We start from the raw sequence: 25,645 nt of genomic DNA, 5'->3' as shown, positions 1-25,645 counted from the left end.
CACCGTTTTTTATGGTGTACGGCGCAGAGGCGGTACTGCCCTGCGACATAATTCATGACTCACCTCGAGTGCGCATGTATGAAGAGAAAGAAGCCGAACTTGATCGGCATGACAGTTTGGACGCCCTGGAGGAGGAGCGCGACGTGGCAAAAGCCCATTCCGCATTCTATCGGCAACAGGCTCGAAGGTATCAAAGCAGAGAAGTACGGGCCAAAACTTATAACGTTGGCGAACTCGTTCTACGCCTACCGGAGAAGAAAAAGAACAAGCTCAAGCCCAAATGGGAAGGTCCCTTCGTTATCGACCAAGTTCTGACCGGTGGAGCGTACCGTCTACGGGATGCATCGGACAATCGACTCGGGCCAAACTCATGGAACGCAGACAGACTCCGAAAGTTCTACGCCTAACGCCGGACTCGGTGTTCGTCTCCTTACCTCTGTCAATTTTTTATATATGCGTTATCTGTCCTTTCTTTCTTTCTTCCCCTTTTTTCTTCAAGGCCTTAAAAGGCTAAAATGTGTCTTGACTACACAATCTTACGTGCTAGCCGCGCTCATTATACCTGGGGGCTTCTAATATAGAAGCTTAATATAACTATTTTCCGGCCTCTATGCCCCACACATGTGTTACTCTTCCACATGTACCTTTTTCGCCATTATATGCATCGATATTACTTAAGTTTTGGCCAGGCTGGGTTGTCTGGCTCTTGTGTTTATGCCCTACGTTCCCATTAATTCGGCTAGGGCATAAGGGGAGCACCTCTGCGATTGTTACTGCCGGGTCAGCCGGATGTGTACCTCAGACTGGGTGAAGCCGAAAGCTAGCGTTCTTAAGGGAATACTCGGTCGGTGAACAAAAGATGATCTTTATTTATTGTAATACATGCCCCCATATGTTTATATCCTGCGTCTCTTTTCGCAGCTCAGACATGCACATTAGGGCATGCGTACCCAGGGAAAGGAACCCTTAAGGGAACTATTCTCCCTGGAAGATGTTTCTTACTATCCATGTAATATAACATAGCTAGTTGGGTACTTGTCTATTCAAGCACTTATGACCCCTACGCCTGGTTTCCACGCGTACCACGGTTTTTTTATAACTGAGCGGGTATTCGGATACACTCCGGACTGTCGGGTCCAGAGGTCGAAGCGAAAAGGTCCGCCATGACAAATGATTTACAATCCGGTTAGGGACAATATATGTCACTTGAAGTACATAGTCACTCAGACTGACTAAATTCTTCTTCTATACCATCCAACAGGCTGTCTAACCTACAATCCTGTTGGGAATACTTCGCGGCTAATTCTACTTGGTCATACACCAAACTGACGGGGATCTCTTTCCCATCGGGCCCCACAGGTCCGACCTCGGCCATGTGGTTCGGGTCAGCCTTGGTATATCGCATCTTCACCATGGCCCAGGCTTCCCTCGCACCTTGTCAGCAGGCCGATATCTTCCATAATCGGAAGCACCGCCGCGCTCCCTTGAGCTTCTCTATAAGCTCCGCCATGCCTCCTGGCGGGGAGGCGGATGGCCACAAGGCTTGGGTAATACCCTGCATCACCTGCCGAACTTTTTCGTGCAGTTGTGAGAGCTCTGGCAGAAGATCACCCGCAGACCCGGGCATCTCCTCCGTGGGACGACCCCTCAGCATACCTGCAGACATAACTCTATTAGCCGGCTTCTTCGCCGAACTCTTTAAAAGTTCGTTCAAGCACTTACTGAAAATGCCGCGTCGAAGCTGCTTATTCTCCTTTACGGAGTCAGCAAGCTCGGCTCGAACATCTTTCAGTTCCATGCCTAGATGGATATTGGCGTCTTGGAGATCGTTTTTCTCCCGCCTAACTTGTGTAAGCACGCGCTCGCCAGCCTTTAGCTGTCGTAGAGCTTGTTGCTCATCCGGATTCACTCCGGGACCATCTGCATAATCTATTGTTAGATTTGCACGCATGCCGCATACTACCTGGTACATGACATTCTTTGCGATGAAAACAAGTGTTACCAGATGGGGCCTTCTCGGACTCCTTCACCGCGGCAACTGCGGCCTGAAGCTGGGCTTTGCACTCCTCCAGCTCTAGAGACAACTGGGTATTCTTCTCCGTAAGAACCTATGCAAACAATGATCCTTAAATCAGTTGTGCCAACTGCTTCATGTCTCAGGGGGTACTGATATACATAATTATTAGATTTCCTTACCCGTATATCTTTCACATATTGGTCCGTGGCTCTAGCAAGACCATTTTGAGCAGCTCGGATGTACGCGTCTCCTGAGTTGAAGGCATCGAACGCCTCTTGGGAGAAACAAGCGTCACGGAGTACGGCCCGGCGACGCCTATGATTCATGGCGCTCTCCACTTCGGAATTTGTAGCGGATAGCCTATCCACATCCTCTGTAGGAGGAACATCCGGCGTTGGCCCCATGTTAGCGTCTGCCTCTGTGTCCGGCTCTGGAGCCCGACTTGTGGAGGCGTGACCGGCAACCTCTCCAGATATAGTCCGGCGAGCGTTTTTCCTACCAGGAAACATGGGCGTTATTATATTTTAAAAGACGACCACCACAGAGCGGGGTTCTCTTTCGTACCTCTGCGACGACGTCTCAGTCCTGACCGCCTTCCTTTTAAGCCTACCCGGCTTCGGTGCCCCTTGTTGGCGAGTCACTGCGGGTTCGGCATGGCGTCCCGAGGGCCTTCCCTATAAAACACCATATGTGTGCGGTAGGTGAAGTGCGCAAAAAGGGATCCTTCTTGGAAGTTAGGTCTCCGGTTTTACTTACATGCGATGCGGGGAGCAGTCCAAGATAATCGGCTATGATGGCCACCAAGGTACCGTCACACCTCAACTGATAGAACGTTCTGTCGATGAGCTCCACAAATGTGTCCGGATCTTCTTCGAGTCCGGGGTCGAGGGCCCGGTCAGGGTCCTCTGGTTATGGAGACGGGCTGTGGACCCCCCTCACAGCTTTTCGCAGTTCCTGCTATGAAATAGCAAGGTAAATACTTACGACAAAGAATGCGGAAAGGACCAGAGTGGAAAGTAGCAACTCACCCAGCTTGGGGGTTGTACAGGGAAAATCCATCCCCTGGCTTAATACGGGCGAACTCCTCTTCTTCTCCTTTATACAAATCGGACAGTATCTTCGCTAGGGCAACGCCGAAGTCCGGACCTTTACGACCACAGCGGGTGGCATCGTCTTCTCCATTGAAGTGCCACATGGGTTGTCCCCGATATTGAAGTGGCTACACCCCCTGCATTATACAAATGGACATAACCTCGGTTATTGTCAATCCTGATTTGGCCAGCATCTCTATCCGGACCATCAGGTAAAGGACTTCTCCGTTATCTTCCTCCTAGGGGACTCCGAGGGCGCCAGCTGCGGCGTTTCTTCAAAGGGGCGTTGTCGAACTCAGGAAGGCCCATCCGAATAGGATCGGGAAGGGGGACGTCCTCCATATAAAACCACTCCGAAGGCCAGTCTTCGGACGTCTTCTTCGGGGTACCGGACAGGTATCCGGACCCGGCGATGCGCCATATTTCGGCTCCGCCCACTTGATATATTGACCCCTTATGTGTATGGGGAACGAGGCAGAATAGCCTCTGCCATAGCTCGAAGTGAGCTTCGCAGCCCAAAAACAGCTCACAAAGGGCGACGTAGCCAGCGATGTGTAATATGGAAGCGGGGGTAAAGTTATGCAACTGGAGGCCGTAGAACTCCAGGAGCCCGCGGAGGAACGGATGGATTGGAAATCCATGTCCCCTTAATAAGTAAGGGACAAGGGATACCCTCTCCCCCTTGGATGCGTTGGGGCAGCTCTCCGCTTGCTCCCCGCCATTGTAGGTAGCGAGCCCGGCTCGAACGGGGACCATATACGCTGGAGGGAGAAATCCCTGGGTCTGTAACTCTACTAATTGGCTGTGAGGGACGGAACACTTCTTCTAGTTGCTGGTCTTAGGGCTACGGGGGCGAGAGGAGGAGCTGCGATGGCCGGCCATGTTGGAATGGATTTTTTCCATGCACGCTCCGATGGATACTCGCTGTGGGAGGATGGTGTGATCTGGATCTAAGAATCCCTGTCTCTTTAATAGATGGTTTACTCACGTGGCTAGGGTGGCAAATGTGAAAATGCCCTGGCTTCTCGCATTCGCTCGACACGTGGAAGATAGCCATTATTAGGCACGGAAGCCAAGGATCGTAACATTTATGGGAAGCCAGACACTACTCAACAGGTACTCAGAATTTGGAGAAGAACCCGCCTTGCAATGCCGAAGACAATCTGCGCGCCGGACTCATCGTCATTGAAGCCTGGTTCGGGGGCTACTGATGGAGTCCTGGATTAGGGGGGCCCTCGGACAGCCAGACTATATACTTTAGCCGGACTGTTGGACTATGAAGATACAAGATTGAAGACTTCGTCCCGTGTCCGGATGGGACTCTCCTTGGCGTGGAAGGCAAGCTTGGCAATACGGATATGTAGATCTCCTCCCTTGTAACCGACTCTGTGTAACCCTAGCCCCCTCTGGTGTCTATATAAACCGGAGGGTTTAGTCCGTTGGACAACAACAATCATACCATAGGCTAGCTTCTAGGGTTTAGCCTCTACGATCTCGTGGTAGATCAACTCTTGTAATACTCATATCATCAAGATCAATCAAGTAGGAAGTAGGGTATTACCTCCATCGAGAGGGCCCGAACCTAGGTAAACATTGTGTCCCCCGCCTCCTGTTACCATCCGCCTTAGACGCACAGTTCGGGACCCCCTACCTGAGATCCGCTGGTTTTGACACCGATCCCGGTGCGGGCCGGCATCGGACCCAGGCGGGCTAGACGACAGCGCACGGTGGCTGGGTGATGTGGTAGTGATAATTCATTGTGAGGCAGCGGCGCTGACGTGTCCGGCGGTGCGGAGGAGGAGGAGGAGGCTTGGGTTTGATCCGGATTTTGTGGAGGGGGGACTTATTTATAGGTAGAGGGAGCTAGGAGAGGGCTATTGAGGTGTGGTTTTCGCCCACACGATCGTGATAGAACGACGAAGAGCATGGAGGGGGTTTAGATGTGCTAGTGGGATGTTGTGAAGGGGTGCTGGGCTTTAAAGAGAAAGGGGTATGGCAGTTAACGCGGTTAACCGTTGGGGCATCAAGCGACCTCCAAATGGAACGAAATTTGATAGGCGGTCTCCCGGTGATATACCAAGACCGCTCGTCAACTCTCGGCCCATTCCAAGAACGTTTTTCTCCCGCTGACGAAACAAGATCTGGGAGGTGCGGCGGGTGCGTGTGAGAGTGTCAGATGCCGAAATGGACGATGGAGAAAATCACGAACATGAGCGGATGCAAGTTTTGAAAAGCATGCAGATTAAATGCACATGATGACATCGCAAAGTGAAACACGCAAGCAAATGACATGGCAAAGATGGCAAAAAAAACGGGAGACACCTGGCGCATCGTTCTCGGGACGTCACAACTCGTGACCGCGCTCCCGCAGTGGCCGACCTGCGGTGCGTGAAGCAGCAGTCGGGCGAAACTTTGCACAAATGCATCCAGCGCTTTACGGGCGTTCGCCTCAAGATCCCGAAGGCATCGGACGAGGCCATCATCTGGGCGTTCACTGATGGCGTCCGGGATGTCAAGTTGAAGGAGGAGCTCGCCATCCACGAGGACCTATGTTCGGCCCTGGAGATGTTCAATCTGGCGACCAAGTGCGCAAAGGCCGAAGAAGGTCCCTCTCCCTCCTTGACCTCCAGGAGCCCAACCCTGAATACAAGAAGGCCAAGGCCAACGAAGCAATGTGTAGGGGCCCCGCCGTGCTGGCCGCGGAGACCAAGATGAAGCGTGGCCATGACCACGATGAGCCTCCCAGGGGCAACCGCCCATTCTGCTTCTTCCACAACGTCCACAGCCACAACACCAACGACTGCCAGGAGCTCAGGGCAATCCGAGACGGGCGCCTTGGCCACTGCCCCAAGCGCAACAACCGCGACTACGGCCGTGGAGGAGGTCGCGGTGGAGGCCGCTGGGACAACTGCGACCCCCGCCAGGACTGGCATGACCAACCCCGCAAGGACCACTGGCAGGGCCAGCCTCGTGACGGCCCCTGGCGGGACCTGCATCGTGAGGACCGTCCTCAGGGCAATGTCGGCCTCCCTCCGCTACCGCCGCCGCCAAGGAAAAACAACGACAATCGGCAAGACGATGGGGTTGGGGGCTTCCAAGAGCCTCGCGCGATCGCCTGCATCCTAGGTGGTGCTCAGGCTCCCGCCTCCCATCGCATCTTCAAGCGGTTCTCTCACGAGGTGAACGCGGCCCTCCCCAAGCTTGAGGCGTCGCGTCCCCTCAGGTGGTCCAAGCACGCCATCACCTTTGACTCCATGGACCAGCTCAAGTGCTCAGCCGCCGCTGGCGCGCTCCCGATGCTCTGCACGCGAACCGTCAGCAACGTCCTCGTCACCAAAACCCTCATCAACTGTGGTGCCCTATTACCAGCTCCTTCCCACCAAGCCTTTCTTAGGAGTGACCGATGGCTCCACCGTTCCCCTGCGGCAGGTGTGCCTCCCAGTTACCTTCGGCAAGCGCGACAACTATCACACCGAGCTCATCGACTTTGCCGTCGGCCACATCGTCCTCCCGTACAATGCCATCCTCGGGTATCCGGCCCTCGCCAAGTTCATGGCAGCAACTCACCATGGTTACAACGTCCTCAAGATACCAGGATGCAGCGGCATCATCACGGTCGCCCGCGATGAAAAGGATGCGGTGTGCTCCCTCGAGCATGCCTACCAGGTTGCGGCGGTCGAGAACTCTAACGACGGGGGCGCCATCCTGCCTCCTGAGGCCGTCCCCAAGAAGAAGAAGAAGCAACTCCTCCCCAAGGGTCGTCAGGAGGCTGGGGCGCCTGCCGATCATGCCTCAGGCCCCACACCCACAGCTGGGGCGTCGTTCTCTCTCACATAGGAAGGCGCGCCTGACCCCCTCCTCAGGACGGGTTCGGGGGCTCTCATCTGGAGAGCTTCTGACTTGACCAGCATGATGAGGGAGGCATTTGGGCACAAGGCACGAGGCGCCAGGCACGCGAGAGTTCATCACCAAGGCAATAGAAGAGCTTCAGAAGGCGCGAGCCATGTGCGACGAGTGTCACCCCGCACCACAGGGCGCAGCGGCGGCCCCTGACATGGGTGGCGAGCTACGCATCTGCATCAACATCCCAGGCCTCAACAGGGCTGCTTCGTAGAGCCTCTTCTGGCCGTCCCGCGTCGGCCGGAGTGGGGGCTACCCCTGTAGCTACGTTTGCATGTCGTTTGGCCTGTTGAACGCGGACGCCTCGAAACAGCGCTTCATGTAGGGAGCCTTGGCGGCCCACGAGGCCAGGCGTCAGGCGGTCCTGACGGAGGAGGTACCGGACCCTCGCGAGCCCCCCGGACCTCCAGAGCCTCCCCGGCCTCAGGAGTAAGTTGGATCGTGGGGAATGATCTCTGCACCACGCGTCTTCAGCTACCCCGATGCTCCCACAACGATGGTGCTAGGTGACTATTTGGTTTGTTCAACTGAGGGCGCCCCTTGGGCTGCATCATCCTTAGGCTGCTAGGGCCCGGCCCAGTAGTTGTCTCGTTTTTACGCATGTATCGGAACTGGCCTTGCCTTTATGAATTTCCCAAGTATTTCAACTGCATGTCCGGTGCTTCGTCACTATGATGTCGCCGTGACCTCACGAAATCGCCCACGGCCGCCTCATGATTAAGGACTGGCACGATGTCTGTGCTCGGGCCCGTCCCTCCAGCGTTGACAAATCCAAGCGACCGAGCTCTGTCTCACGGGCCAGCTCCCGTGTGTGTCACCTCCCATGTTCCTTGGTGCCTTGTTCTCGCATGAGCTAATCGTGTGTGGGCGAGTAAGGGCGCACGGTCCAGTTCGTACAACCGCAGTCCGGCGCTTCACTGTAGCGGGAGCCGTGCGCCGTGTGGGCACCCCGACTCATAAGTCGTAATCACCGAATGCACGTGTACAGTGATCCCAGAGATCAATGCTCACTGAACACACAGAAGCTGAATAACAAGAGTCTTACATCCATACATACCGTCTTACACAAGTAGGACCATTATGGTCAAGTCTTGAGTATAACATCGCAGCGGAAATCTTCGTCGATAACTTGGACCCATGCCATCCGCCTTAACCTTACAGGCATTCTGACTGGGAAGCGTCCTAGCTCGCATGTGTCGGATGTGGGGTTACGGCAAACCCTTAAGGTTCAAACACTGGGGTGCGCGCGAAGTCTTTCCCTCCTACTGATCTACGCCCTAGCTCGCTAAGATCTCGCGGACGAACTCGACGAACTCGCAACACAGAGAGACACGAGATTTATACTGGTTCGGGCCACCGTTGTGGTGTAATACCCTACTCCAGTGTGGTGGTGGTGGATTGCCACTAGGGCTGATGATGAACAGTACAAGGGAAGAACAACCTCCTGAGGATGAGGTGTTCTTGTGGCTAGGGTAGGCTCTCGATCAGATTGGATCAAGCCAAGATGAGATGCCCCTACTGTGGTGGCTAGTTCTACTTATATAGGCCCTGGTCCTCTTCCCAAATATTGAGCGGGAAGGGAGCCAACAACGGCGGGCAAATTTGAAGGGGGACAACTAGTACAAGCTATCCTGACAAAAGTGGTCTTCGCCTGCGAAAAGCTCTGGTGGTGACGCCGTCTTGGGCTCCACGATGACCTCTGCCTTGCCGTCCTCCTGGTCTTGGTCTCGTTGCACCAATATAGCAACCTTTGCCTGATGCCTTGGTACTCATCGGCTGCGCTGGCCTCCTTAGCACCAAAGAGGAAACAAGGACGCTGTGCGTGCTGGCGCCCGCCTGGTGTTGATCGTCATGGTTCACGTCACGAGAGCCTCGTGAGGTTTTGCCCCACCTTGATATCTCCGCTCCTCATGAGCCTGCCTAGCTAGGCCACTCCAGAGGAGGTCTTGTGTCGTCCGTCTCGCGAGGCTTGGACCCTCGCGAGGGTCTTGGATGCCTTGTTGACGAAGATGGGCCGTACGACCTACTGGCTTAGCCACGCCATGGGCCGCAGCCGGGCAGGTCTGGGGACCCCCGTTCCCAGAACACCGACAGTAGCCCCCGGGCTGAAGGTGCGGTCGGGCTTGGCTTCACGGTGAAGCCAAGGGTCAAGTTCGGAGCACCGCGGCCCCCTAAAGCCTGCGGCCTCGGCTGATGCGTGGCGGTTGATTGGACGTGGGTGTCTCCGCTTCCCCACGCTGCCTCGGCAACTGCCTGACCTGACAAAAGGCTGGCGCAGGCAGTTCTTGCCTTCATTGCTTCTTTCTCGCCTCGCTCCAGATCCCCTTTCTCGCTCCTCGCCACCGCTACTTCCAGATCTGCTCCAACCTTGCTCTGCATCTGCAATCCATGGTGCCGCACAAGGTCAAGACTTCCTCAGGACCAGCTTGGTATGAGCCGGCGCTTGAGGCGCCCACCGTCACGGAGAAGAGCCCCGCCTCCGTGCGCCTGCTGACGGCGGGCGAGAGCAATGAATGGGGGGAGACCAAGCTCCGGCTTGCCTCCGACGTGCCGGAGCCCGAGGAAAGCACCTTCTTCCCCTTCTTCTCGAGCAGTGTCGCCGTTGGGTTGGTCCCTCCTTTCTCCGATTTCTTTTATGAAGTCCTCGACCACTACGGTCTGCAGGCGTTGCATCTCCATCCCAACTCTATCCTCCTCCTGTCCATCTTCGCCTACTACTATGAGGCGTACCTGGGCGTGATGCCATCTGTGGCGCTCCTATGCCATTTCTTCTTCCTTCGTGTCAGCGTGGGTCGCATCTCCGGATGCGCTAACTTCGTCGCAGCCGGCAAGGCCAACTCAATCTCGAGCACCGGGAAGAGGGCCGACAACATTCGATCCAAATGGGTCATGATGGACGCCAGGCGCACCGATCCGCATCTGGTGTTGCCGACGGTGGCGCCCTCGTCCAACGGGGAGTGGCCCAAGGCGGAGCTTGCCGATGAGCAGGCATCGTTAGTGTTGGGGCAGATGGTGACCGACCTGAAGCCGGGCAATGCGAGGGCGCCCAAGGTGACGGGGGTCATGCTCCTGAGGGAGTTCTTGGCGCTACGGGTCGCCCCGCTCCAGGCGCGCGCACGCCCCCTGTGGGAGCTTGAAGAAGAGGGAAACAAGGCCCGCCTGAGGCCGGGGGCCCTGCCTAAGGATGAATTGGCCGCTGTTCTGCGCCTCATAGTTGGGGACAACCAGGAGTACCCATCAAGCGCCTTCGTACCCCTGTTCCAGCATAGGGATCGGGAGGAATTCCTCGCCTCCAGGCCGACCTTTGACGCGCCTGGGCTGGTGCCGCCGGCGCTCCAAGGAGCCCCTGCGGCACCAAAACCGGTGGAGGTGACTTCCGACGAGTCCCGCGGGGAAGGGGAAGAGGAGGTGGACTCGGAGAAGACTCTGGAAGAGGTGGGGAGACTTCTCCTCTGAACAAGGCCGAGATCCTCCGCGCCCTTCCTGACGATGCCGAGGCCGACGCCCGCCAAGGGGAGAGAGAGCAGCCGCTCATCCCGACGAGGGGTAGGTCGTCGCTGGTCCCTCGGGGTGGTGCCCCCGTCTCGACGCCGCCTGAAGCTACCTCCAGCCCTCCTGCTGCGCCGTCTTCTGCCCCCGGGATCCGTGCGCCTATTTCCTGGGCTCCGCAACTTTCGGGCTTCAAGCTCCCCAAGCAGAAGGTGGAATACATCGCGATGGATCGGTAAGTGCCTTGAGCTTCGTCTTGTCCCTGCTTGTTCTTGTCATTTCCTGATGCTAGCCCTTGGTCGATCAGGCCAGCGTCTTCTGCGAAGAAGTGGAAAGAGGATACGGCAGCCGTGCCTCCCTCCGCGGGGAAAGGAGGCAGCAGCGCCCGCATCTCCCCAGCCCGGTCGTCCTTGCGAGGCCAAGAGGAGCATCGCTGCGTGGAATCAGCCCCCATGGCCCCGCTGGCTCCGGAGGTGCCCGCGCCTGGTGCAGCTGATGAGGTCCCAGCTGCTCCGGAACCCGCGATCTCCCAGGCCCTGGTGATGATGTCGCCTCCTCTCGCTGCTGGACCTTCACTCCCAGGTTCTTCTGTTGCTGTTGCTCTGGAACATACTCTTTTGGAGATGACCCAGCTGCATGCAGATCTCCTGAGCGCTGACCCACGCCTTGTGGCCGGGCGCCTGGAGCTGGCCTCAGGCTGGCTCCACTCCGACTTGGCTATTCGCGTGGCGCTGGGCCAGGCCGCTGCGGCTTCTGAGAAGGAGAAGCAGAGTGCCGCCAACGCCGCAGCCGATCGCGAGGCGGCGCTAAAAGACTCAAGGCCGCCCGTGATCGCTGCCAGGTGATGGAGGACGAGTTGCAGAGCCTGCGCGACAAGCATACCGAAGAAGCACGCTGCCGCCAAGCGAAGGAGGAGGAGATGAAGGCCCGGGAGGACGCCGTCAAGAACCGTGATGCTGAGCTGGCGGAGTTGGGGAAGACGCAGGCTGCCTAACGCAACCGGTTGGAGGAGCTGGAGCGGAAGATGAAGGCAAGGGAGGCCGATCTTGATGCCAAGGTGCGAGTCCTGGCCGAAGACCGCGTGGCCTTTGCCAATCTCGAGAAGAGATCTCGCAAGGCGCTGAAGACGATGTACAAGCACGGCCTGGAGAAGTCGCTGGTCACTGATGAGGACGGCCCCGCCCAACTGCTTCCTCTCTTGGTGGAGGCGCTGGAGGAAGTCGTTGACGGCCTTGGTCCCATGGCGGAGGCGGAAGCTCGCGTCCTGTCTTCAGCTGCACTGACTCGCGTTTTTAGCCATCTGCACCTCCGCGCCCCCAACGCTCGTCTTGACGAGCTGCTGGAGCCTGTGGCTGAAGATCACTGCGAAGCTGCCGCCGCGGCTGTACAAGGTCAAGTGGAGGCCTTGCTGAAGAAGTTCCGCGGCTTTGTCTCTGCTCCTCTATCCGGCGACGCCGCCGATCCTGCGGCTGGTGGTGAAGGTGAGAACATCGTTGTCCACGGGGAGGCACCTTCCGCAGGCGATGGCGACGTCTAGAGATGACCTGCGGCTATTCCTCCCGTTTTGTTCCTGCAACATGTATCAGGCCTCATGGAGGCGTTTAGACTTTTCATTTGGTATTGTGAGGACAATGTGCTTGTAATATTTGCTTCGAGATTTTGCGATTTCCTTCCTATTTGCTTTGCGTTCTGCGTCGGCAGAGCCCGGCCCCGCGCATACCTCAACTGCCATTGGGCCGACCGGAGACCAGGACGGACCAAGGAGTGAGGGGCTACGTGACCAGCTAGGCTCCTGAGTCGCGATGCTCAGGAGTCCCCCTTGACGCGCAAACAGCTTATAGTTAGAGTTCGCGAGTATAGATTAATGTTCTACGTCGGCAGAGCCCGGCCCCGCGCATACCTCAACCGCCATTGGGCCAACCGGAGACCAAGACGGACCAAGGAGTGAGGGGCTACGTGACCAGTTAGGCTCCTGAGTCGCGATGCTCAGGAGTCCCCCTTGACGCGCAAACAATTTCCATACCTGCCCTCGCCAAGGCCTCGGGAGGGGTACGCGACGCCCAGGTCCGGGAGACCTGGTTGGGTGGCGTGCGCTGGGGCACGACCCGAGCGGGTGCGACCCGAGCGCAGCCCCCGTGCCCAGCCCCCTCGCATGGCTCTCCCGAGGGGAGGCGTTGCGGTGAGGCTGGACGCTGAGCTCTGGGCTCCCTGAGGTTGGTACGACCGTGGGGCCGCCCTCAGTTGTTTATCACCAGCGCGGAGCATAGTGCTTCCGCTTGTGCACGGGCATAGCCGCTCCTCGGCAGTGTCGACAGCCAGCGCGGAGCATGGTGCTTCCACTTGTGGGTGGGATGGGGGGCCCCCTCCGGGAGGAGCCCCCGGGGCGTGTACAGCCCCGCCCTGACACGTGGCTTGCACGGCAGGGCTGCGAGGTGTATCTGGGCACTCGTGAGCCAACGCGGGACTCACGAGGCCCTACCTCAAGGCGGGTTGCGCCTGGTCTTGAGTCTTGGTGACTGTATGTTCCTGCAAGGCGGTTAGATGCAAGCACTCTACGTCCTCGGGTCCCGGCCCTCGAGCGAGCTCAGCCGCCGCTGGTATGCCAGGTCGCGATGTCGTGGTCAAGGCCAGGGGGTGAGGGCTGGAGAGCCAGTAAGAGCTCCTGAGTCGCGATGCTCAGGAGCCCCCCCTTTAACGTGCAAGCGGATTGCACAGGGTGAATGGACCCACGGCAGGTGGCGATCGAGCAGGCGATAGCTGTATGCAGGTTAAGCATGGAAAGCAGATCAACTTGGATAAATGCAGGAAGATACACGCCACCGAGTCCGGCCCGAGCGGCTTGGGGATGATGCAGCCCGAGGGGCGCCCCCAGTAAGGTAAGCTAAAGACATAAGCAAAAGGGATACATGCCGCAGGGACGGACCCACGCAGCCTGGGAATAATGCAGCCCGAGGGGCGCTCCCAGCTAAACGAGCTTGGAAGATGTCACCTGGTTCTGTAGACAAAGTAGAGTTGGTGCAGCTGAAGGCGTGCGTTGAAGAATGACTCCTCACGAGCCACCGGAGCCCTGAGCCTCGGGAAGCTCTTGGGGCTCAGGAGGTTCCCTGGAGACCGTCTCCATCTCCTCCAGGACGGCGTGGTACCTGGCCTTCTGAGCTGCCAGGACACGCCGCATGTTGCGTTGATAGACTGACGCCACACTCGGCAAGCCGAAGGGCATGCGAACGTAGTTGTGTGGCAGGCCCTCGCAGCAGCCCACACACGATGGACAGAAGCGCTCCTGAGATGCGGCCCTGTTGATCCCGGGGACGTCGATGCAGACACGCAGCCCAGCATCCTCGCTTGGATGGGGAGCTGCGCCTCGTGAGCGGCTCTCGCCGTGCATCGCTCTTGCATCTTGCAGTTCCTGAGTGGTCTTGGTGATGAACTCCTGAGTGGAGGGCACTCCTTGCCCTGTGCTCTCCTGAGGAACATGTGCTGCGAAGCATGCCTCCAAGTGGTGCCCAAGCGCCTCCCTCGTGAGGTTGGCAAGGTCTGAGGCCCTCCAGAAGAGAGCCCCCGAGCCCTGCCCGAGGAGGGCGCCGGGCGCGGCTTCCTATGCGATGGAGGGAGGCGCCCCTGGGACGAACGCTGATCCTGATGAGGCTCCTGCCGCGACGCCATCCTCCTGAGGTCCTGCGCAGCGCAGCTGCTTCTTCTTGGGGATGGCCTCCGGAGGGCCCTCACTTCTGCTGTCGGGGTCGTCGATTGCTGCAGCTTGGAAGGCGCGCTCGAGGGAGCACACCGCATCCCTCTCTTCGCATGGGACCGTGATGATTCCTCCGCTTCCTGGCATCTTGAGGACGTTGTAGCCGTGATGGGTGACTGCCATGAACTTGGCCTGGGCTGGATACCCGAGGATGGCGTTGTACGGCAGGCGAATGTGCGCGACGTCGAAGTTGATGAGCTCGGTGCGGTAGTTCTTGCGCTCTTCGAAGGTGACAGGCAGGCGGACCTGCCCTATCAGTGTGGTGGAATCGTCGGTCACTCCTGAGAAGGGCTTGGTAGGCTGGAGCTGCTCATACGGCACTTGGAGGTTGTCGAACGTGTCGACGGACAGGACGTTGAGCCCTGCGCCGCCGTCGATGAGGGTCTTAGTAACCTGCACATTGCTGATGACTGGGGAACACAACATCGGAAGGGCGCCGGCGGCGGCCGCGCACTTGAGCTGATCTGCCGAGTTGAAAGTGATAGCGCATTGGGACCACTTGAGCGGGCGCGTGGCCTCGAGCTTGGGGAGCACCGCGTTGACCTCGCGAGCGAACTGTTTGAAGATGCGCTGAGAGGCTGGGGCCTGGGCGCCGCCCAAGATGCAGGCGATTGCGCGCGGCTCCTGGAAGCCCCCAGCCCCCTTGTCCTGATGGTGGTCGTCGTTCCTTCTCGGTGGCGGCAGCGGGGGAAGACCGGCGTTGCCTTGGGTGCGATCCTCACGACGCGTGTCCCTCCAGGTGCCCTCGCGAGGTTGGTCCTGCCAGCGGTCCTCGCGAGGCCTGTCGCGCCACTCCTGGCGCGGGCCACGGTCGTCCCAGCATCCGCCTCCACGTCCTCCTCCACGTCCGTAGCCCCGGTCGCTGCACTCGGGGCGTCGACCTAAGCGTCCTTCTCGTATGGCTCTGAGCTCTTGACAATCGCGGTGTTGTGGGTGTTCAGGTTGTGGAAGGCGCAGAACGGTCGGCTGTTCTTGGATGACTCGTGCTGATCTCTGCCCCGCTTGGTGTCGGGCTCCGCTGCTAGCACCGCTGCCTCCTTGCGCTTCACGTCCTTGGCCTTGGCCTTCTTCTCCTCTGCACCCGCGGCTGGCATCTCAAGGAAAGAGAGGCGCCCCTCCTCAGCTCTTGTGCACTTGGTCACCAGGTTGAACAGCTCCTGAGAGGTGCAGAGCTCCTCGTGGATGGCGAGCTCTTCCTTCATCTTGACGTCATGGACGCCGTCGGAGAATGCAGAGATGATGGCCTCATCCATGACCTTGGGGATCTTGAGGCGGGTGTTGTTGAAGCGCTGGATGTACGTCTGGAGGGTCTCTCCTGGTTGTTGCTTGATGCGGCGCAGGTCACCCGCAGCCGGCGGGCGGTCGCGAGTGCCCTGGAAGTTGGCGACAAAGCGGTCGCGCATCTCGTCCCAGGAGGAGATCGAGCCGTGCTGCATGTTCAGGAGCCAGGAGTGGGCTCCATCCTTGAGAGCCATGGGAAACCAGTTCACCATGAATTTCTCATCGCCGTTGGCTGCTTTGATGCTCAGCTTGTAGAGCTGCAGGAACTCCGTGGGGTCGGCGGTGCCGTCGTAGCGAGGAGGCAGATCCGGCTTGAACTTGCCTGGCCAGGCGACGGTACGCAGCTCGGGGGTGAAGGCGCGGCAACCAGCCGTGGTTGCCGGGGCCTGCTTCGGAGGTGGAGCTTGGTCTTGACGAGGTCCGCGCGGCACCGCTGTGGGCGGTGCGCGGTCTTGACGAGGCGGCGCGGGAAGCGCGGGTGCAGCTTCTCGTGGCCGAGGGATTTCTTGGCAGCTTCTCTCTTCGCGCGCGGGCACCGGGCGTGGTGGATCACACCGCGGAGCCACGCGCCTTGGTGCCAAGGCACCGTCTTGGGGCAGAGGTGGTGGAGGCACGCCATGAGCCTCGTCGCCCGTGGCTGGTTGAGGGGGAGGTAGAGAGAGGGACGGCGCCGGGGAGCCCCCTGCGGCGCGGACGAGCTTGGCGGCGTGGTCGAGCCACTCCTCGTAGAGGTCATCGACTGGGCGGTAGCGTAGGAGTTCGTTCGCGGCGAGGAGCGCGGCCCGCGCCTCCATGGGAGCGCGGCGCGTGTGAGACGATGAACCGGCCGGGGTCAGCGATGGAGTGGCGGTGTGGCCGTCCTGCCGCACCGAAGGATGCCTGCTGCTCATTCCCCGTTGGGCCAGTGGCAGCGTTGGCGGCGGGAGACGGAGAATGACGAGGTGCCCCGCCGACGGGGGCCCTCTGAGCAACCCGGGCGGTGAGGGCAGCTCGACGCTCAGCCGGAGCAGGGCGAGCGTCAGCCATGGAGACGACGGAGCGATGGAGCGACGAACTGATGGAAGGGAAGCTACGGCGCACCCTTACCTGGCGCGAGAAATGTCGGATGTGGGGTTCCGGCAAACCCTTAAGGTTCAAACACTGGGGTGCGCGTGAAGTCTTTCCCTCCTACCGATCTACGCCATAGCTCGCTAAGATCTCGTGGACTAACTCGACGAACTCGCAACACAGAGAGACACGAGATTTATACTGGTTCGGGCCACCGTTGTGGTGTAATACCCTACTCCAGTGTGGTGGTGGTGGATTGCCTCTAGGGCTCATGATGAACAGTACAAGGGAAGAACAGCCTCCTGAGGTTGAGGTGTTCTTGTGGCTAGGGAAAGCTCTCGATCAGATTGGACCAAGCCAAGATGAGTTGCCCCTACTGTGGTGGCTAGTTCTACTTATATAGGCCCTGGTCCTCTTCCCAAATATTGAGCGGGAAGGGAGCCAACAACGGCGGGCAAATTTGAAGGGGGGCAGCTAGTACAAGCTATCCTGACAAAAGCGGTCTTCGCCTGCGAAAAGCTCTGGTGGTGACGCCGTCTTGGGCTCCACGATGACCTCCGCCTTGCCGTCCTCCTGGTCTTGGTCTCGTTGCACCAATATAGCAACCTTTGCCTGATGCCTCGGTACTCCTCGCCTGCGCTGGCCTCCTTAGCACCAAAGAGGAAACAAGGACGCTACGCGTGCTGGCGCCCGCCTGGTGTCGATCGTCATGGCTCACGTCACGAGAGCCTCGTGAGGTTTTACCCCGCCTTGGTATCTTCGCTCCTCATGAGCCTGCCTGGCTAGGCCACTCCAGAGGAGGTCTTGCGACGTCCGCCTCGCGAGGCTTGGACCCTCGCGAGGGTCTTGGATGCCTGGTTGACGAAGATGGGCCATACGACCTGCTGGCTTAGCCACGCCATGGGCCGCAGGTGGGCAGGTGACCCCCGTTCCCAGAATGCCGACAGCATGTTCGTCACTGAAGTATTCTACATCATATCCTGTTCTTTCATGCCTGGCCAATAAAATAACCAGTGGCAAGCCAATGAGTACTTTGAATGTACTCGCAAAGAACCCATGTTTTGGCTCAAGGTACAACAATGCATGACATAGGTAAGTTTTGCAGAAAGCTAGTTTTATTGTGCTATGACATGTTCAATAACTGGTAAATCATGCATCATGAGAATTCAAGTAACCATAGGGACTGGTTACAGACATCAACATAAATAGATTTGGGAACAACCAGTTGATGAATTTTGATGTCTGTAACTAGTCCCTATGGTTACTTGAATTCTCATGATGCATGATTTACTAGTTATTGAACATGTCATAGCACAATAAAACTAGCTTTCTGCAAAACTTACCTATGTCATGCATTGTTGTACCTTGAGCCAAAACATGGGTTGCTTGCGAGTACATTCAAAGTACTCATTGGCTTGTCACTGGTTATTTTATTGGCCAGGCATGAAAGAACAGGATATGATGAAGAATACTTCAGGACGAACATGCGAGCTAGGACGCTTGCCAGTCAGAATGCCTGTAGGGTTAAGGCAGATGGCATGGGTCCAAGTTATCGACGAAGATTTCTGCTGTGATGTTATACTCAAGACTTTATCATAATGGTCCTACTTGTGTAAGACGGTATGTATGGATGTAAGACTCTTGTTATTCAGCTTCTGTGTGTTCAGTGAGCATTGTTCTCTAGGATCACTGTACTCGTGCATTCGGAGATTACGACTTATGAGTCTGGGTCCCCACAGAGCTGGTATCAGAGCCATCCTGACTGTAGGAAGCCTTAGTTAGCATGGTCGTTAGTTAGGGTTAAAACTATTTCCAAAACTATTACTAGTTTTCAAAACTATCTATATTTCTCTTCCCTTCTCAGTTTTTCGAAAACTAAGGTATACTTTCCTTATTGATCTCTTCCCCTTCAAAACTTATGGTCGCTAGAACCCTTATGCCCCTGACCACTGGATTCCTTGTAATCCTCGTGGATAATCTAGAAGGAAGATGCCTTGTCAGACATTCACCCACATCTTCTGAACACATGATTGGCGACACCTCGACAAGATGATACCAACAAAAGATACATCCTCAAGGAATGAGGACATGAATACCCAGAAGATAGTGACACCCTTGACACTGCCCCAAGATGACGCGACCTTAGCCTGCAATGATCAGGGCATAGGATATGCAAGATCATGATATACATCGCTAATAGAGTAACCCTGTCACTACCGTTGTTGTATCGGCAACCACCGGTGGACGAGAACCTCGCCATTTGGTCCGCCTTACTATAGTGAGCAGGAAAATGGATCTCTTCATCCCCCGCTCTTAGTGACGATATTGTCAACAATGTGTCTGACAGATTGGACCTCTTCTATGCCTTGTTAAAGTCATTGCATAAAGGATTGCCACTTGGAACCGCCGATGCCTTAGAATGCAAAAAGGATCGTCATGAATAAAAAGACAAGAGGAGACCAAGTCAACGCCAGCTACGAGGAGTCACCTTCACCCCATCACTTCAACATGCGAGAAGTTGTTGAAGATTCTTCAGGGTCAACCCAGATCGTTTCATCAAAATAAGAGACGTAGCAACACCTGAGGAAAACTCAGAAGACTGCACGAGGCACAAGGCACGACTACAGAGTCCGAGAACCCCTAGGGTAGGATGAGTCGTGTACTCCCTATGCGTAGTCGATTCCGTATGATGCTTCGAATAGAACCATGATTTTGTGTTGCTTGTTTTTATTGTTTATGTTTTGATATACGTCACACTTTTGCCCTAGGCAACAAGTACACGACTATATCACCTTCTTTACATTGTTTCTTTTGTTTGGCCCTTTTTGCACCTGTCTGTTTGCACTTGCACTACAGAACCCCCTTTAGGTATTCCCCTCCTCTATGATACTTCTCCCTCTCATCTCTGAAGACCAGCAAGACCAAATGCACCAAGGATTCCACCTCGGCAAGCAACTGACACTGAAGACTTTTGCTACAGCCTCCTCGACCAAGTACAACCCCGTATGTTTACCCCTCAAGCCTAAAAACCTACCCCTAAACCCTTCAAGACTTCACGAGATACCCCAGCTCGAATCCTTAACCATGTGCTTAACCTACAAATTGCAAGGGAACTAGTGAAGCCAAAATAACCCTTGCTTCCCACTGGGTTCATGATGGAACTAGTGGACATAGTGAACAAGCACATTATCATCCTAGGATAGCACCAGAACCGACGATGCCATAGGGAAGACCCGTTTGAGGATATAGGAATAGAGGACAAATGACTTGATGAGTTTATATCAATGACTTTGAGGAATTATATGAGACTATTTGGTGGATTATGAGGCTTTCATGTTGGTAGATGAACTTGGTGGGATCATGATTATAGAGTAGCATAGCTTTCATTACCCCTGGATAAATTGGATTTAGTGGGACAATTAAGATCGCAAGCTGAATTCTTGGAAGTATGAGGATTTGACTTAGCCAGGGGATATTGATAGGAGATAGTTGACATTACGATAATGACTTTGGGTAAGCATGTAGGAATCCTCATTGGACATGAGGTTTGGATTTAAGTAGGTGATCCTAGTTGAGTATAGATGTTGGGTATGTCTACGTGGTTTGGAGAAAAATTGGATTTAGATTGATGATCTCAATCATGATACCATGTTTCTCGGTGGAAAATAAACTAGGAGATTGGATTAATTGTCAGAGTTGATATAAGCTTGACCTTGGAGTTTACTTGACCATGATAATGGAAATTGGTGGACTTACTAAACTAGAGACATCCCTTTCAAGTATTTGGGGATTATAGGGACTTTAGGAGATCATGTGGAACACCATAGACATTGGATTTGTAGAATTAATGGATTATGTAGTGATTAATGGAAGTTAACGGGTTGTTGGAGTTGATTGATAGGAAGGAAACAAGATTATGGAGTGCCATACGACGTGTTTCCTTAGGATAGATATACACTAACATGGAGCTTGGAAGAATAGGATGAGCACTTGGATTGTCGTGTTTTATTCCAGCTTGGAAGCTTGTATGCTCTACCCATGGATTTTTAGGGGTAGCCATACACATGAGTTTGGGGATCGTAGACATATATGATTTTGTTAGACCTCCTCTCGGGAGTCATGAGAATATAGATAACATGAGTGATGATTGGATTTGACCTATACGAAATGATGTTTTCGGTGGTATAAGGTTATTTGTTTGAAGGACTAGGTAGAACTATTGGCATCTCAGAAACCATGCTTAAAGATATGATGATAAATGTTCACTCGCACACTAGAATCCTTGAAACCCTTAAGCCCTACCAAGACACAACATGGTCGGATCATCACCATGGGCTTTGGCTCTAGGTCAAGTAGACCCTGGCCAACACTCAACCGTGACCACCACCAATCCCCCAGCCTACTTTATGTACCCCGTGAACAAAGTCTTAATGGAGTACTTAGACAAGATAGTTGTCATCATTATTTGGTGACCTACTTGTCTACCCGAAGACGGAAGAAGAGCTGTTCAGCTGGTCAAGGAACATTTGAAGACCGCCATGCCAAGGAGAAAGAACTATACCAACCACCATCGTCAAGGAGTGAACTTTCTCGTCGAAGACCAGGTGTATCTGCAAGTCACTTCTCTCAAAGGAACCAAGCATTTCCATGTCAAAGGGAAGCTCACACCAAGATTTATCGCCCCTCTTCACACCAAGCTACAGTTACCACCTGAGTCACCCACTGTGCACAACGTTTTTCCACACGACACCACTCCGGAAACATTTTCAACTTCCTAACAAGCACGATCTCTACGAGGACATCGATCACCGAGCCATCGACCCCCAGCTTAGCCCGACCCACCGTGAGAGACCCATTAGCAACCTAGATCAAGCAGAACGTTATACACGAAGCCACGCCATAGAGTACTTCAAGGTTCAATGCAGCACCATTCAGAAGCAGAAGCAGTATGGGGACGTGAAGACTACCCCATATCCAAGTTTCCATATTACTTTCCACGCCTAGTTTGGGAATCTCGGGGACGAGATTCTTGTAAGGGGGGTAGGTTTGTCACACCCTGATTTTCGTGCCACTACACTTAAGCTAATAATCATGATAAAATATGGTTTAACAAAAACTTTTGAGTGTTTTGGACTTTGCTTTATTTGATTTTTTTTCTGCTGTTTGCAAGTGCTCTAAAAATAAAATAAATCCTCCAACTCTTATACTCCTTCTCCTTGATCCAAAACCTTGCCCAATGATCATGCCATGTGTGTAGGACATAAAAATAATTTCTTGCAAAAATATTTTGGCCAAAAAGTATTTTCTAAATTAGGTTTTCCAAAACCCCCTGGATTCAGACATGAACTACAAGTACTTAATTAAGGGTGTGAAAGATCTTTCAAAAATTATATTTGACTCCTATTAGATATAGGACTACCAAAAACCACAAAAATATAATTTTAAAAGTTATTTTGCTATTTTATTTAAAGGCTTTTTCTTTAGGCCAGAAATGGTCTTTAATAGATTAAAATTATTTTAATATTTCAAAAATATTTGAGAAAATTAAGGGAAACTCACTGGACATATATTGCCCATATATAAGAGTTTTAACACATGGTCATGTTCAAAATATTGGACAAAACCCTCCAAAACCATTTCTGCTCATTTCAAGTATATGAAATATTTCTATAAGAAATATTTTCAAATAAATCCAGGAAAATTCTAGCAAGCCACACATGACTAATGTGATGATCTTGCCAAGTTTCATTCCCATCCAAATAGTTTGGGTACACAAAAGTTCCCCAAAACCATTTCTGACCAGATCCAAATTTGAACAACTTTACATTGCCAAGTGTGTCCTTTTGATCTGAATTTTTGTGGGCATGTTCAAATACTCAAATGATGACATTTCACCAAGTGGTTCACCAAGGCAAAGAGTTTACCTTAGCTAGATCTAAGCAAGTCCATTTCTGCTGATTTCTAGGGTTTGCCAAAGTTACATTGGCAACTTTCTTCAAATGGACTCAAACTTGGTCCTGTTAATTCTCATGTCAAGTGGAATTAATTTGCTTGCCAAAATTTGCATCAAACGCCTTCTGTCATTTTTTACAAAAATCACCATTTTGACCTCTTACACTATTCTCCTTGAGCTCAACTTTTTACCACAGCCCCTCCTGGTCCTCTTCTACCTCCAGTAACATTTGCAAGTCCACAGATAAATTATTGGAGGGGGGGTAAACCACCTCTTTCTCTCTCTGTTCACCCATGGCAACACCACCTCTCTCTCCCATTTCAATATTGAGCACCCCACCTAGCATCTCTCCACCCCAGGGCATCCAAGGCGACCCCAAGGCACAAGGGGACATGCCCTGGCCCTTTAAAAATGGCCATGCCAGCCATTTGCATGCTCCAGAGCGCGATACAGTGCGCCCAGGCACTGTAGCCGCCCTCTGCCCGACGCCTCCGGCCACCTCGGGCCTCCCAGCGCGCCCGACGAGGCGCCTCGACGTCCTCAACACGGCAGTTGGTCGGCCCCCTCCTTCCTATCTCCCTCCTGCCTATGCTCACGTGTGCCCGAGCACCGCCTAGCTCTACAAGTGCGCGCACGCGCTCGGGACCCGTAGGAGTTCGCCCCACTCCTTCTTCCCTTCCCACTCGACCTGGTCCACACCCACGAACATCCCGGACATGCCCGGGTGTGCCAATTCGGCCTCTGGCATCGCCTCGGGCGTGGCCGTGGATGGCGCCCATGGTGCACCAATGCCCCGCCATATGAGGATCTCCCTGCCCCCCCTTGTCTCCATCCACCCTCTCTTCGCCCCAGCTATCTCCTCGACCACTCACTCCTCCCCGGAGCTGCTCCATCGCCTCCCGATGGACGAAGCCGAGCCATCGGCCTCCGCTCAAATTACCACGAGCAAGGCCCCCTCCTCCCCTCCTTTCTCCACTCGGAAACCCCCTGGCCACGGCAAAAGTTTCCCCCTCTTCTTGCCCTAGAACCATGCCCCGTAGCGCCGGTGCCACCATCGCCATCGTCCTCGTCCGCCGCGGCCGACGCCCTGCCTGACCCGGCACTCCTCGGCGACGGTACCACCCACGGATGGAAGCGTCCAGGTCCCCTGAGCACTCCGGTGGGCCGAGCGCCGCGGGAGGTGGTCGGGGCCGCCGGCAAATCTCCCGCCGACGAGGCCTCTACCTCCTCTATCGCAGGCATGAGGAGGGAGACGACCCTGTGGGTGGACCCCGCAGGTCAGTGACCCCTTCAGCGGGCCCCTTCGTTTAAGTGGAGACGCACTGGGCCCTGCCTCGCTTCCCCAAAGCAAAAATGTGCCAGAGCAAATACGCCTCCGGCGTGGACCCTGCGCGCGTGCGGCTGAGCCGCTGGGCCGGCCCAGTTGCCCCTCGGCGATAAACCCCGCCCGGTGCGCGCTGCCGCCGCTGGATTTGGCCCATTTGGGTAAATCCCTTTTCTTTTTCTTTTTCTGTAGACTTGTAAAATCCATAAACAAATCAAATTAACTCCAAATTTGTTCAATTTTCTAGTAGTTACTAAATTCATGATCTATCACATGGTGCTATTTGCACATTTTTCCAAAAACATTTGCTTCACAAATGTTTATGAAATCCCGCTTTTCCATTTCTATGATAAACTTTAGAAAATCACAGACTTCCCATTTATGATCCAAATTCAATTATTCAAATTCCTTGATATTTCTAAGTTCATAAATTAGATTTGGAAGATTTTTTTTCCTATACATTCTATGCCATATAAAATATTTGTCCATTTCTCCATGTATAGCCAAGTTTGCAAATTCATAGAAAAATCATTTGAACTCCAAATCCAGTGAAACCAACTCCTAGGTGCTTCTAAAATCATTCCTTGTGAAATGGGTGCCTTTGCTCATTTTTCAAAATAATTCTTCTATAAACTTTTTTCAAATCCATAAATCCCTTGATTCCATCATATTGAAATGTTCGGAGATATCCGTTGATCAAATCCCAATGAAATCACTTTGGTCATTCCTCATATGACCAAAGGTATCCTAGAAAAGTCTAACTCACATTTTTAGAGCACTCTTATTTTTGCCTTGTTGTGTTGCTTATTGTGATTTTTTCCGACGTTAGTTTACAAAGTAGATGAAATACTCGGAGATGGACCAGAAGACTTGAAGACTCTGATGAACTAGGCAAGCAGCCCTTTGACCATGTTTGAGAAACCCTTTTTATGCATGTCATATAGCACTTTATTAATGTTGCATCAGAATCATGATGACATGGTAACCACTTTGGTGGGTTGCCTTCGTTACTTCCTTGTTGATACTTGCATTGTGCATGACCCTACCTTCCTATGAGGGTTATACCGGTGGGAGTAGATAGGGTGCTAAAGTAGATGCTACGCAAATGGGACGGTATATGCATGGTGATGGAGACAAAAGTACTTCCAAAGACTTTTCGAAAACCCCGTTGGGTGCCACTAATGCCCGAGGGAGATGATGAGTTGGGTGGCCACTTGATGACGAAGTGATGTATCGAGGCAAGTGTGTGTGTGTTGTTTTTTTTTCAAAATTGATTGGTTTAAGTTGCGACCGTTATTCCAACCTTACATGCGCAACCACTCTACCCTTATATGGGAAAGGGCATTATTGATTACCTAGGCCGATACTAGCATGGTGCCCGCATTACTAGTGACGGGGGTGACACGAGGTCACTCTCGAGACGGGGTCGTGCTTGGATAGGCGGCCATGACTGTTTTCACAGGGCACCGGACACACTGTTGGTACCCCATGCCAATGGTATTTGATGAATATGGGAGCGAGGCTCCACAATTTTAAGATGTGAAATGTTGGGCACGGGGGTTACTACCAATTGAGTGGACTCTATGTTAGTGTCCTCTAGGGAAAGATAGTGATCGGTTGCTTACCCCAGGTACTTGAGGTACCGCAGTTCGTGGATGACACGGAAGTTCCCCGGATCTTGTGGGTAAACTGTGCAACCTCTGCAGAGTGTCAAACTATTCGAATAGCCATGTCCATGGTCAAGGACAGTTGGGTAACCGCTCTTGGGCTACGTCCATTTGTTTACAAACCAGTG

The sequence above is a fragment of the Aegilops tauschii genome, chromosome 7, assembly GCF_002575655.3.
Source record: "Aegilops tauschii subsp. strangulata cultivar AL8/78 chromosome 7, Aet v6.0, whole genome shotgun sequence".
NCBI lineage: Eukaryota > Viridiplantae > Streptophyta > Magnoliopsida > Poales > Poaceae > Aegilops > Aegilops tauschii.
This window is presented reverse-complemented; position numbering follows the sequence as displayed.